This window comes from Grammomys surdaster, unplaced genomic scaffold (genome assembly GCF_004785775.1).
Source record: "Grammomys surdaster isolate TR1022 unplaced genomic scaffold, NIH_TR_1.0 138, whole genome shotgun sequence".
Taxonomy (NCBI): Eukaryota; Metazoa; Chordata; class Mammalia; order Rodentia; family Muridae; genus Grammomys; species Grammomys surdaster.
In genome coordinates, this window is record NW_021604596.1 from 5,493,548 (window position 1) to 5,506,868 (window position 13,321).

Genomic DNA, 13,321 nt, shown 5'->3' on the forward strand with positions numbered 1-13,321 from the left:
GAATACATTGAATATAGAACAGAGTTGACCAACCAACAGTGATAAGACAACAACATTTGTGGTTAGCTATGTCTAGACAGTTGGCATAATGGAAGTGTAACTGAGAATATAGAGGATGACAATAAGAGAATTAAGATTTTAGAGATGTCATGAGCACTATGTACAAAAAAATGTCTTGCCTTAGCATATAACTATGGTTGTGAGGGTCTAAGTTGAAAACAAACTGTGGGTTAGAAATGGCTCAACACCATCTAAAAATATCTGTGTAAAAATATCCACAGAAATTAAGATTGCAGCAGCAGAAGAGAGAAAGAATGTGGCTGAGTCCCCTTTATTCCAATGTTACTGGCTGAATCTTCCAAAAAACCTTCAATATCAATCAGACTCAGTCTAAGAAGGAGATAATGGGTCCTGAGAAATTGAAGACTTTTGTTCCTGAATGTCAACCATCAAATTTATTCAGCAGGACTTATTCACATGGACCAATCTCAGTACAATAGGCTGGGAAGGGCTTTACTAGAGTGTCTTAAGGATAAATGAGCCATTCTTTAATTGAAGGACACAACAGGCTAGGACACTGGAATGATCTTCTGCAGAGATCATGAGCTGTATTTGTTTTCTGTTTTATGATGCTTGGTGATTGTAGGAACCATGCAAACCTAGAGTCACTCTAGTCTCACAAGAATAGTTAATTCTTTGATAAAACAAGTAATGTATATATGAAGATGACTTTGGCATGACATGCAGGGAGATCTCAGCCTTAGCCACCACCTTCATCAAACTCTCACATATTAAGCTCATTGTTTCTTTACTGTAAATCAACTATTGGTTAAGAATTGGACACCTAGTGGATGTTACAGTGTTTCTAAAGCCCAGAGGCAAATTATTTGTTGAAACTAAATAACTCAAACCATCTACCTCACAGATCACTATGCCTACCAGCTGATTAGAACGATATTTGCCCATATAAACCTTCTTTGTCATTTCAACCTTCTGAAATCTAACTGACCCAAATATATACATTTCCATGTTGTTTGGTACATAATAGTATGCTTCTTTCACATGGAATTGAAAGTAATATGTTATGTCAAATGCCAAAATTCTCCTGATCTGTTGGTTTTACTATGCCTGAATAGAAACGAAGGTACAATATAATAGCTAGTATTATTTTTGGTTTCATATACCTTCTATATGAACAAATACCCAGCAATAAACAACTTGGGAGGGCAAGGGTTTATGTTGGATAACTGTTTAAGGTCTATCATAGCAGATAGGCATAAAGAGAACAATTGAGTCAGAAGTAGGTCTGAACTATAAAACTAACGGCCCTTTTCCTGCTGTGCCACCTCATTTCATTATTTCATCACTTCTTAAGATTCTAAATCTCCAAAAATGATGCTGTCAGATTCAACATAAGAGCCTATAAGTAATATTTCATATACAAGTCACAGTATTCCAAACTTTACCCAGGTTGGCTCATCTGTTAATGGAAGATATATCCAGTCTTACTTCCAGAATCCTTATGGTCATTCTACCCATAGCCTGGGACTCATGATGATATCAGGCAAAGTTACCCCTGTTACCTGTGGCATACATGCCGCCTCTCTCTCTCTCTCTCTCTCTCTCTCTCTCTCTCTCTCTCTCTCTCTCTGCTCTTCTCGTGTGTGTGTGTGTGTGTGTGTGTGTGTGTATGCATGTGTTTTACTTCTTTGTAACTAATAGGCAGCCTTCTATATTTGAAAGGAGCAGAAGTTAGAATCACTTCTGAATAACATCAAATTACCCATAACTAACCTACACAAAGGCAAGGGCAGAATATATGGGGCATTAGTGACTGTCTTCCTTGAATAGTGCTTTAATAGAGTCCCAAAGGTGTTTAAATCTAGAGGGGGGGTGGTGGTGGTGATGGTGGTGGTGATATTAAAGCAATATAGAGGAAATGAAGTCTTTGTGCTCACAAACAAACACTAGAGAAAGCAGGGAAGTTAAACATACAACCTTGTCTCTTTAAAGGAAAGGATGCATTGACCTGTTTTCCAGCAGAAAACTAGGAGTATATGTTGATAACCTGGAGATCTTTTGATAGCTGTGGATTCAGGCTTCCTCCAAATCACCCAGAATCCTGAAAATTGTTCTCAGTCAATAGAACCCAGGTTTATGGAAGAGGCCTGTGTATTTTGCAACAGAATCTGCAATTATACTTATTCCCGTCCCTTTCTCTCTAGACCATTAGCCTGAGCATTGTTTTTTAGTCAATGGAAACCAGTTTTATGAAAGATGTCACAAGGATTTTGCAAAGGACATGTACTTTAAAAAGGAGCTTCAGTGTAGTCATGACTTAAGTTTTATTGTAATAATTATCACCAGGAAACTTTTCTCCAAATTTGTGCTGTGCTTAAATATGTCAAAATAAACTGCCCAGGGTCAGATTCTAGAAGTTTGAACCCGCTGATGTAACTACGTTGTTTTGTACCAATTTCTTCCTTGCCTTTCTCAGATTGTCAGGAACCCCCATAATGTAGGTGCTATTTAAACTTGTCCACCTTTATGTTAACCTTCTAAGATTCTAATATTAAATATACCAGGTATGTGACATTTCTACTAAATATTCAATGGAAAAAATAATGTTGGGATATGTCTTGCTGTCAGTTTCAAAGTTGTGGGCTCAAGGTTAATAGTTAGCTCAAGATGTGTACAGAGACACTTTTGAGTTCTTCTTGGCCATTTATGACACATGAACTATACAAGAGGCTTCTGAACCAAGGATTTGCTGCTGGCTACCACATATGGCATGCTCTTTACAGTTTGAGAAAGCTATTATTTGGAGATAAAGAGCAAATAAAAAGCAGATGTCAGAAAGAGGGGGAAAAAGAGCTATTAAAGTAGAGGTGAATTCTGACATTTTAGCCAAAAGAAGGCAAATCTCCCACCTGGAAAGGCAAGCTGAGAGAGAGGATTTTCAAACACAGCTGAAGGCTGCTTTATCCTTTTGGAGCCTTGCTCCCTTTTGGACTTTCAGAATCCTGTGGCTTTAAACATTCATTTTATCTTCGACATTAATCAGTGAGGAGGAATAAGACATGCTGACAGATCATGTCTTTCTGACACATTCTATCAAAACTTGAAACTTGGTGCTTGGCAACAAAGCCATGTCACAAGGTAGGAGCAGGATAAAGAACTCTACTCTCACACAAACTCTCTGAACTTAATGACTCCTATGTTCACAGTCTTAAAATGACTTCCCTTATGAAAGAAAGTTTTTATAGAGAAGCAGAAAACTTATATGTTTTTAATTATTAAATTCTTTTTAAAATATTTATTTAAATTTTATTTATGTACGTGTCTGGGTGAATATGTGTATGTGCATGCAGATGCTCGCTGAGGATAGAAGCAGATGTTAGATTCCTGGAAATGGAGTGGCAGGATGGTGAGAGTCATCAGATATTAGTGATGAAAACCAAATTCTGGGTCTCTGAAAGAACAGCAAGCACTCTTAAGTGTTGATCACTAAAAGAAACAATAGAAGCAACAAAAACAAAATAGTGATAATGATAATAAGGCTTTACAATTTTCTGAGTGGAGATAGAAATAACTCCAATATACTATTTATCCATATTGCAATAGAAATCATACCCCCTGACATCATTGGTACATCTATACTTAATGATTAATCCAATCACATATCCTGTGAAAATCACAAGGCTCTGATGTGTGCTAGATGTGCTGTGAACTTCACATAGAGCATCTGCTCCTTTTCTAAGACTTTGGAACATTGACTTGTCAGTATTCCCAGGTGTTTGAGTGATAGTGGCCACTGAGTTGCAAGGTTTCAGAACTCAGACTATGTATAGCAGGTTTAAGAATCTACAGATTCCTTTAAAGTGACAGGCACTGCTGTGAGGTTCATGACGATTACAATGCTGTGCATTATTTGTTTGGGGGTATTAACTGGTTTTGGGAGATCTGCATTGTAACAGAGACATCATATAAACAACTGAAGAAGAATGCAAGTAGAGTATTGCAGAAGCTGTCAGGGCTCAAAAAGAAAGGTAGGCCTACTGAGGGTCACATCACTGCACCAGTACATTCTAAGGAGAGGTACCACATTAGATTTTGAATGATATAGTGGGGTACAGAAATTGTAGTTGTAACAGATCTCCATGCAAGATAAGCAGTTTGAGCAAAGTAGAGTACCAAATAGAAGAAGGCATCATCAAAATACAAAACCTGGGGAGGATAATTTCACAGACATTTTCATGTGTATTGTACGAATTTAAGCTTGATTTTATTTAGACAGAAATGCAATCAAATCTTTAACTTTCCTGGGAACTTTACAACTTCGTGGTAGCTATACTATCAAAAATTCTTACTTACTATTTACCCATATTGCAATATAAATCATACTCTCTTAAGAATTAATTGAGCAATACTGTTAATGGTACTCTTCTTGATTGAAGAAGGTGAAGTAATCAGTTTGCAAAGATAATAATCTTAAAATAATAAAGAAGGGAATAAATAATAATAATGCTTATCAAGAAGACTGGTATTTAGGGCAGGAATGATGGCTCAGTTATTAGAAGCACTTGCACACACACATGCACACACACACATACAAGAGAAAGAGAGAGAGAGAGAGAGGGAGAGAGAGAGAGAGAGAGAGAGAGGCATATACATACAGACAAAGAGGCACATGCACACAGATAAAGGAAAAGATAAAGACTGCTTTTTTGTGATAATAACTGCTGCAGTATGTCTCTTTCCAGTTCCCAGTGAAGACATGGCTGGCTGCAGTATTTTTTCACGGACATGTTTCATAGAGATATAAACTAGAAAATATTGCATATGCTTCACATTATTTTGATGGATCAATCAACCATGTGACTAGCTGCATCTGAAGTTATATTGCTTTGGTAAATGTAAAGAATTAATCACTTGCGAGATTTATGAATAAGAATCTTGTCTGGCTTTAAAAATGAAGAAACAAAACAAAATTAGAAAAACTTTCTTACTTCAACTCCATTTGCCAAAGCTCTGCTTTTAGAGGTTTAGAACTTTTTTTATAAATGCATAATAAAGGGTTTCCTTTGAGTTCCTGAGTTTCTTTAGTATTATAATTTAAGCTAATGATAGCTAACACCCTCTTTGAGTTTCCATAGCAGCTATTACAATGTACCTAATGTTATTAATATTTAAGAAGGAACCACTCAGATTTCAAATATGAGACAAATTGAAATTTTAAGTATTAATTGAGCATCACTGTTAATGTCACCTTTGTAAATCTATGGTGAAGACAATATGCACTGCTTCATTAGAGACAGAGAGAAACCTTAAAGTGTAATGGTGGAATGATCTTGGTTTGTAGCAGTTTGCCATGTATAGTGATATAACAAATGACATTTCACTCAATGCTCCAAATGTTAAAATATTCAGACAAGTAAAAGTAAAATTTATCTATCTAGCTGTTTGAGTGGTAGATAAGAACACTTCATTTGTCATTGTAGCTACTTTGCCCATGACTGAGCCTTTAGTTAGCATGAAAAAAGAACCAGGTATGCTGGCACATATGCTCCTTAAAATAAAACCTACATGTGTCTGTTTTTGTAGAATGCTGTGCTATAAGTCTTGTTCAGCATGTGTCTCAAGAAGTTAGACTATTTGTCTGCTTCTGTCAATATCTTGGTTTCTTATATAATGTTTACTTTTGATTTTGCCATGATTGGTTGATACTAATGTTGTCAACTTTATAAATTCTCCATATGCAAAAAGTGATGTGTGTATTTGTGTGTGTGTCCCTGAACTTTCCACAGTTTTCCTTACAGCATGTGTGTCAGACAGTTTTACTCTATTACTCAATTTCTGAAATAAAACTAGAAATTCTTATAAAATTTATGCAAATTTTATTTTCTATAAAACAGAATCTCTATGCACATGGCCATGTTAGGACTGCAGGAAGAGGTGTCAGGAAGAAGGACTGATGCTTTTATCCAAGCCATCATGGTTTCTGTGATCTCTTCACATGGTTCAAGCTGTCCCACAACACTAAGAAGTCAATATTTTATTCTGTGTGGTATTGATCCTTGTTATTTCCCATACAATTCTTGTGTGCTTTTACACAAAGCCAGAAATGGTCTCTTCCATTTTTTTTTCTGTAGTTTTATTCTGTTTTCTTGCTTCAGTAGATATTCAATTCCACGGCCAACTAAAATACAAGATGTACAAGCTGGTAAACTGAGTCATAAATAATAGAAAATAATATTTGTAAGGGTATGAGAACTAACAGTATCTTTTTCACCCACACAGTCTGAATCAAATGACATTAGACATTTTCCATGTTGTGTACATGGGTCCACATGGCTACAGCATAGATTGTGTTATGGTTTTTATACAATATGGTTAAAGTTAAGTATGATAGAGATAAGCGTTAGCGTGCTTATCACCAATTAGACTATAAGCAATCACATAAGTATTTTGGATAATCAGAACTAGCTCATAGCAAAACTTCAAACGTGTTTGCAAGTTTGCAAAATGCAAAAATCTATAATGTTTATTAATCAAACAAAGTTTTAAAAGACAAAGGAAGAGGTAATTGGAAAAAGAACTCATTGATTTTTTTCCCTCGGATATTTTTAAATAAAAATACTGGAAATAAATGTATATGGTAGCAAATAACATAAGTGATCAAGGTTAAGCATTAAAGTCATTGTGTTTTAATAAAGGAAGATATCGAAAACTCTTCATGTATCTGTTTACTTTTGTGGATTCTTGTGAACAATATTCAAAAACAAATAAACCAAGTAAAATAACATCATTCAATTACTGTTAGTTGTGTATATCCCCCTTTTCCTTCTTTATCTTCTGGTGTACTCAGATACAATGTCACAGATCTTAAGTTCACACAAATTCAGGGTTCTTTCCATGCAGGCCAAGGTTTAAAGCCCTTTTCATACGCTCTTGTCTAAGAATTAGGTATTTGGACAAATGTATATTATTTAAATTATTGCTGCACTGATCTTTCATATATGACTATGACAAACATATAGAAATAATTTTCATAAGAACTTTGCATAAAGTTGAACGAGGCTATTTCCTATTGCACTTGACAGTTTTTTCAAAGAACATTAAGTTTAAGCAAATACAGTTGTGCTAAACTCAAAATTGGCCTAGAAATGAAAAGTGACAGCTCAACTCTGAAATGTTTCCATTATTTTAAATCTAAAAATCAGTTGACTGAAAAAAAGGTAGGAATGGAAAAGACAGGATAGTGTTCTAGGGTAGTTTTGTTCAATCAACAGGTCATGATTCACTCATCTGATGTCTTGTGATGGCTCAGACTATCATATATGAACTAAAAGTTAAATAATAGTTCATAGAAACATTATAATTACTGCTTTGTCAATATTGTAAAAATTAAGATGATGCAAAGGAGTCAAGTGATGTAGTCAGAAGTCTACTTGATTTCAACAAAAACAGATTTGGAATTGAAATTAAATATTGGGAAAGGACATATTTGTAATCTCAGCATTCTAGATATAAAGACAGGAGTTTCAGGAATTCAAGGATATCCTTGGCTACAGACAGGGGTTAGCCTAGGATACATGAGATAGTCTTAAATCTACTTGAACTTCTAGTCTTTCAACCAAAGGCAAAGGCCAACTGTTGGGAGCTGACACCTAGCTGAAAGTGGCTATCATCTTTATAGCCATCTCGAGCCATATATCCTGACAAAAAACTTGTTTTCAACAGCCTGTAACAGCTGAGCACACTCTGATAAACATCTTGTTACACTGTTTAGTGTCTCCAGCTGTAAGGTGCTCTTGGTATCCATGGCTACAAGGCATGTGATGTAGTGGCTTTAGTTGAGCTTGTCCACGAGTGCAAGTCATGTGGTAAAGGGTATAAATACCCAGAATTTCTTTTTTTATGTGTGGGAGGAGTGAGAAGACTGAAGGAGTGAGGAGAATATAGTATAAGTGTAAGGAGAATATAGAAGAAGAAAGGAGAATAAAGAAGAGACTTGAAGAGACTCCACCGGACTCTGTCTTGTATCTATCTTTTGCGCCTCTCGCCCCTTTTCCACCCTTCCTCCATCCCCACTCTCTCTCTTGCTAGACCCTGACCTGCAGACTGGAGCAGCAGAACCGGCCGGCCTTTACAAAGTAGCAGAACCAGCCGTTACAAAAGAAACGGCAGTTACAAAGTGGCACCCAATATGGGGCAACAAGACTCAGAGACCCAGTGAGAGACGTTACTGGAAGAAGGATCGACTGAAAATTCAGAGGTGAGACAGAGGTGATTGCCACAGGAAACTGCTGTGTAGAGACCAGTAAGTCATAGTAATAATAGAGAAAGAAATAAGTCAGCCTGAACTCAACTCTCTGGTTTTGTTCTGTTGCTTGCTGTTTACGTGTATCAATTGCCTGCTTTTGTTTCACTGTTTAAATGTTGCCTTTCATGCCCAAAAGAAAAAGAAACACATAGAATCCAAAATACGACCAAAGGTTGAAGTAATCAATTTGTCAGAGCCAGATTGTGCTGACCTAGAAGAAGAGACAGCCAAATATTTTGATCCTGAATGGCCTTCTTCCCGAAGGCCCCCTCCCTGTGCTCCTCCACCTCCAGATGATCCTGCTATGGAGATGGTGGTTGAAGATCACAAAAAAGAGTTACAAGACAAAATTTCTTTTCTTAAACAACAAATTTCTCTCCTTAAACAACAAATAGAGTTAGAGGAAGAGTATCAAGACTTAATTAATCAGATACAAAAACTAAAAACAAGAAAGAGGTCTCGAGAGGGCAAGGAAAATTCCTCAGGTCCTTGAGTTCCTCAACCCAGAGTCCAACAACAGCCTGTGTCCTCTGGTTTAATTCAGCCACAGATCAGCCAGAGGAGGGAGAGGTTAAGGTTTTCCCTGTATCAGAGACTAGAGATGCTCAAAGAGTTGTGTAGAGACATCACACAGGGTTTAACTTTCAAATTATTAAAGAATTAACAAATTCAGTATCAGAATATGGTGCCACTGCTCCCTTTACTCTTAAAATCTTAGAATCTGTTATAGAGGAGTGGCTGACTCCTGGTGATTGAGATACTCTAGTGAGAACAGTTCTTAGTGGTGGTGATCATCTTATTTAGAAATCAGAGTATCATGAGAATTGTAAAGAGACAGCTAGGAGAAACATTCAGGCAGGTAATGGTTGGTCCTTTGATGCCTTAGTAGGAGAAGGGCAATTTGCTTCTAGTGATAACCAGATGCAATATGACCCAGGCTTATTTGCTCAAATTCAAAATGAGGCTATGAAGGCTTGGCACAAACTCCCGGTAAAGGGAGACCCTGGTGCATCTTTGACCTCAGTCAGATAAGGACCTGATGAACGATTTTCTGATTTTGTTCATCGATTAATGACAACAGCAGGGAGGATTTTTGGTAATACAGAGGCAAATGCAGATTATGTAAAAACAACTTGCATATGAAAATGCAAATTCTGCCTGCCAAGCGGCCATTAGACCCTGTAGGAAAAAGACAGACATTACTGGGTATATCAGACTCTGTTCTGATATAGGGCCCTCCTACCATCAGGGCTTAGCTATGGCAGCCACCATGCAAAGACAATCAGTAAGAGATTTTTTTGGCAAGTAGAGATAAAAAGGCCTGTTTTAAATGTGGCAAGCCTGGACACTTTGCAAAATATTGCAAAACAGAAAATGAGTTAACCCAGAGACAGCCAATAAGGTAATGGCCAAGGCAATACAGAATATAGTCACCATTCCTACAGGAAGGAAGATATCTCAACTATTGTTACTTCCATTGATTCCTACTAATCACAGATCTTTGGATTCTGAAGGAAAATCTGCTGCAGATAGATTCTGGCATCCTGATACTAAAAAGAATTTTGCAACAGTCCTCTGGAAAGACCCATTAACTAGAACCTGGAATGGGCCAGATCCAGTACTTATCTGGAGAAGAGGTTCTGTCTGCATATATTCCCAAATGATAGATGCCACACGGTGGCTGCCAGAGAGACTGATCAAACAAATAGACAACAATAACAAATCCAGGGAGGAGAAACTCCCTGAGAAGTGTATTTTTTTCTTTACAGGAAACATGAAGATGCTTCACTGGAGTGGATCAACCAGTATACCTGACTTGAGAAGTTCTCAGTGCGGAAGAAGACATCACCACCCATGCCTCCAGGGTGGCTCTATTAGACTCTTGGTTCTTTGATTTATGATTTAGTGGGGTACATTGTTTAAACCCAAGAGAGAATCCATTAGCATAGTTACTATACTTTTTTTTTTTAGGTTTGAGATTGATTGGGACAGATACAGAGATTTTCTTACTTGTTTTGTTAAGATCAAAGCTATGATCAGTTCTGTACTTATACAGATTAGATTTAGAAAATAGTGTTACAGAATAGAAGAGGCTTATACTTTTTACACCTCCAACAGAAGAAGTTATGTGCTACCCTTAAAAAGATTGTTGCTTTTACGTTAACCATTCAGACATTGCTCAGTTTCTTGTCTCTCGGGTTCATGCTGTTCAACAAACTGATGGCTTTTGTAACACAACAGATAGACGTTATTCAAATGAAAGCCATACAGGTCTGTTATTACAGGCTGGAAGTAGGGGACTAAAACCTCTGTCATCAAGACTGACAAGGATTAACCCCTAACTTACACGCTAAGCCGGATAGTCAATGACGGGTAAGAGAACACTTCAAGACCCTTGCCCCTAACTGGGAGGCCTCACCATCCTAAGACAGGAGCTCAACCAATGGCTGTTGAGTATCCAGAGATGGGAAAGGGAGGCTGGGGGTCCTTTGTTCCAACCTAAGGCAGGCACGGTTTCCGTAAGTCTTCCCAGCCTTCCTTTTTGAAAACAAATTTAAAAAGGGGAACCTGTTAGGAGCCGACTCCTAGGCGAAAGTGGCTATCATCTTTACAGCCATGCCGAGCCATATACCCTGACAAGAGACTTGTTTTCAACAGCCTGTAACAGCTGAGCACACTCTGATAAACATCTTGTTACACTGTTTAGTGCCCCCAACTGCAAGGTGCTCCTGGTATCCATGGCTACAAGGCATGTGACGTAGTGGCTTTAGTTGAGCTTGTCCATGAGGGCAAGTCACATGGTAAAGGGTATAAATATCCAGAATTTCCTTTCTATGTGTGGGAGGAGTGAGGAGACTGAAGGAGTGAGGAGAATATAGTATAAGTGTGAGGAGAATATAGAAGAAGAGAGGAGAATAAAGAAGAGACTTGATGAGACTCTACCAGACTCTGTCTTGTATCTATCTTTTGCATCTCTCGCCCCTTTTCTGCCCTTCCTCCATCCCAACTTTCTCTCTTGCTAGACCCTGACCTACAGACCAGAGCAGCAGAACTGGCTGGCATTTACAAAGTAGCAGAACCAGCCGTTACAAAAGAAATGGCAGTTACAGCCAATAAAAATAAATCAAAATATATATTTATTTTTGGTGACTAGAAATTTTTAATAATAAATGTCTTACTTATAAAGTTTGAACTTGTATCTTATTGTGTGTTACAGATAATAGAATATACATAGAATATACAGGATAATAGTATGGTTTAAATGTTCCTGAATATAGTGCCGAATGTTGTAAAAGCATTAATGGCTTTTCAATTATCTTAACTTATTAAATTTCCCTATATTTGGAAGTTAGTCTGTTGTAGTAAATGAAAAAAAAACAAAATATGACAGAAGCATTTAGTAATTTGTGAAGATACAGATTACATTTCTGTTGTTCTTTTAATTTCATGGAAAATCCATTCACAGTGAACACTAGGAAAAAAATCTAATAAATTTATGACTCAATTCCAAGACAGGTCAAAAATATCACAGAGTTATCTTCAAAATGCAAACTAATACAATTTAGTGTGTTCTGCCACATAATAAAGTGATTTACATGATATTTAACAAACATTTTAATCAAATATAGGATATAAGTTATCTGTTTAAAAATTTACAATATAAATTATACGTTTTAAAGTTTTAGAAAAATTATTCTAACAAAGATATATTGGAGGATATATTTTTAACTTGTTATTGGTTCTTTATGAAAGATTGTATCATATGCCATAATCCTACTCATTTTCCTGCCCCCTCATTCCCTTTCTCCACTCTTGTAACTTCCACTCTGAAATAAAATCAATCTTATTGTGGAAGCTGTAGCGTGTTACTGTGTGTCACACAGTATATATACCCTTTTGTCTACACTTGTTTTTCCTTGTTTGCAAATGTTCTTTTCAGCAGTCATTGGTCTGGTTCAAAGCCTTTGGCTTATGCTAGACTATCAATAGAGAATCTCATTGGAAATTCTCTTGGCTATTCTGTTGTTGCCCTGTGCCCTGAAGATTCATCTTTGGATCTACAGTACCAGCCTCTTCACTTGTTCATTAATGGGGTAGATGTTGGGGTTGGCCAACTCAACCCACTGGATCTAGGTCTGAGAGGTATCTGAACTGGTCAGTCCAAAAACATTCCCACACCCACACCACTGGGGTGTGGCAGCTCATCCATGTCCATGCCCATGCCCTTAGGGCAAGCTGTATTTTGTTGCCAAAGATAGGTGTAGGGTGTGTAGGATCTGTTCTCCAAAGTGTTGCAGCCAGTGAAGGGCAGGGCCAGCTCTCTCACTTTCATGACCCTGGGGCCAACTCTCTCACCATAGATGGCAAGGGATGATGGTGGGGGAGGGCATCTCTCCCTCAGCCGTACTGCTGCACTGCAGACAAGTTGTAGAGTCAGATCTCCCATGTTCATGCCCTAGAGGCAGGCTCATCCCTTCTGCATCCCCTCCTGCCCCCGCGACACATTACCATCTCTACTGCCACCAGGGACAGCTCTACTTTGCTGCTCATATGTGATGTAGGTTCTGTGCTCCTGGGTGCTGCAGCAGGTATCAGGGATAGCTCGCCATCTCTCATTCCCTCAGGTCAAGCTCTTCCCTGATGCCCAGCTGAGGGGTGAGGCCAGTTTTGCACAGCCATCAGTCAAAAACATGGCCCAGGGGACAGCGCAGCTCAGTGATGTCCTCTTGGCCTTTGGTAGTAACAGACCCTTGCTGCTGCAGTGTCATAGACCCAGAAATGGGTCTTGGTATCAGCACAGGCCAGCACTACATTATGGTTTTATGACAATACCAGCTACTCACATCAGGCTGTTCCCCAGTACCCTTGAGTCTCCAATTCTACATCTCTTTATTGTCCACACATCCTTCTGCTTCTCTTCGTCTTGCAATTCTGTACCACTTAATTGCTCGTCTTAGTAGTGCCTAGGGCTCAGAGTATCTGGGTTCATCTCAG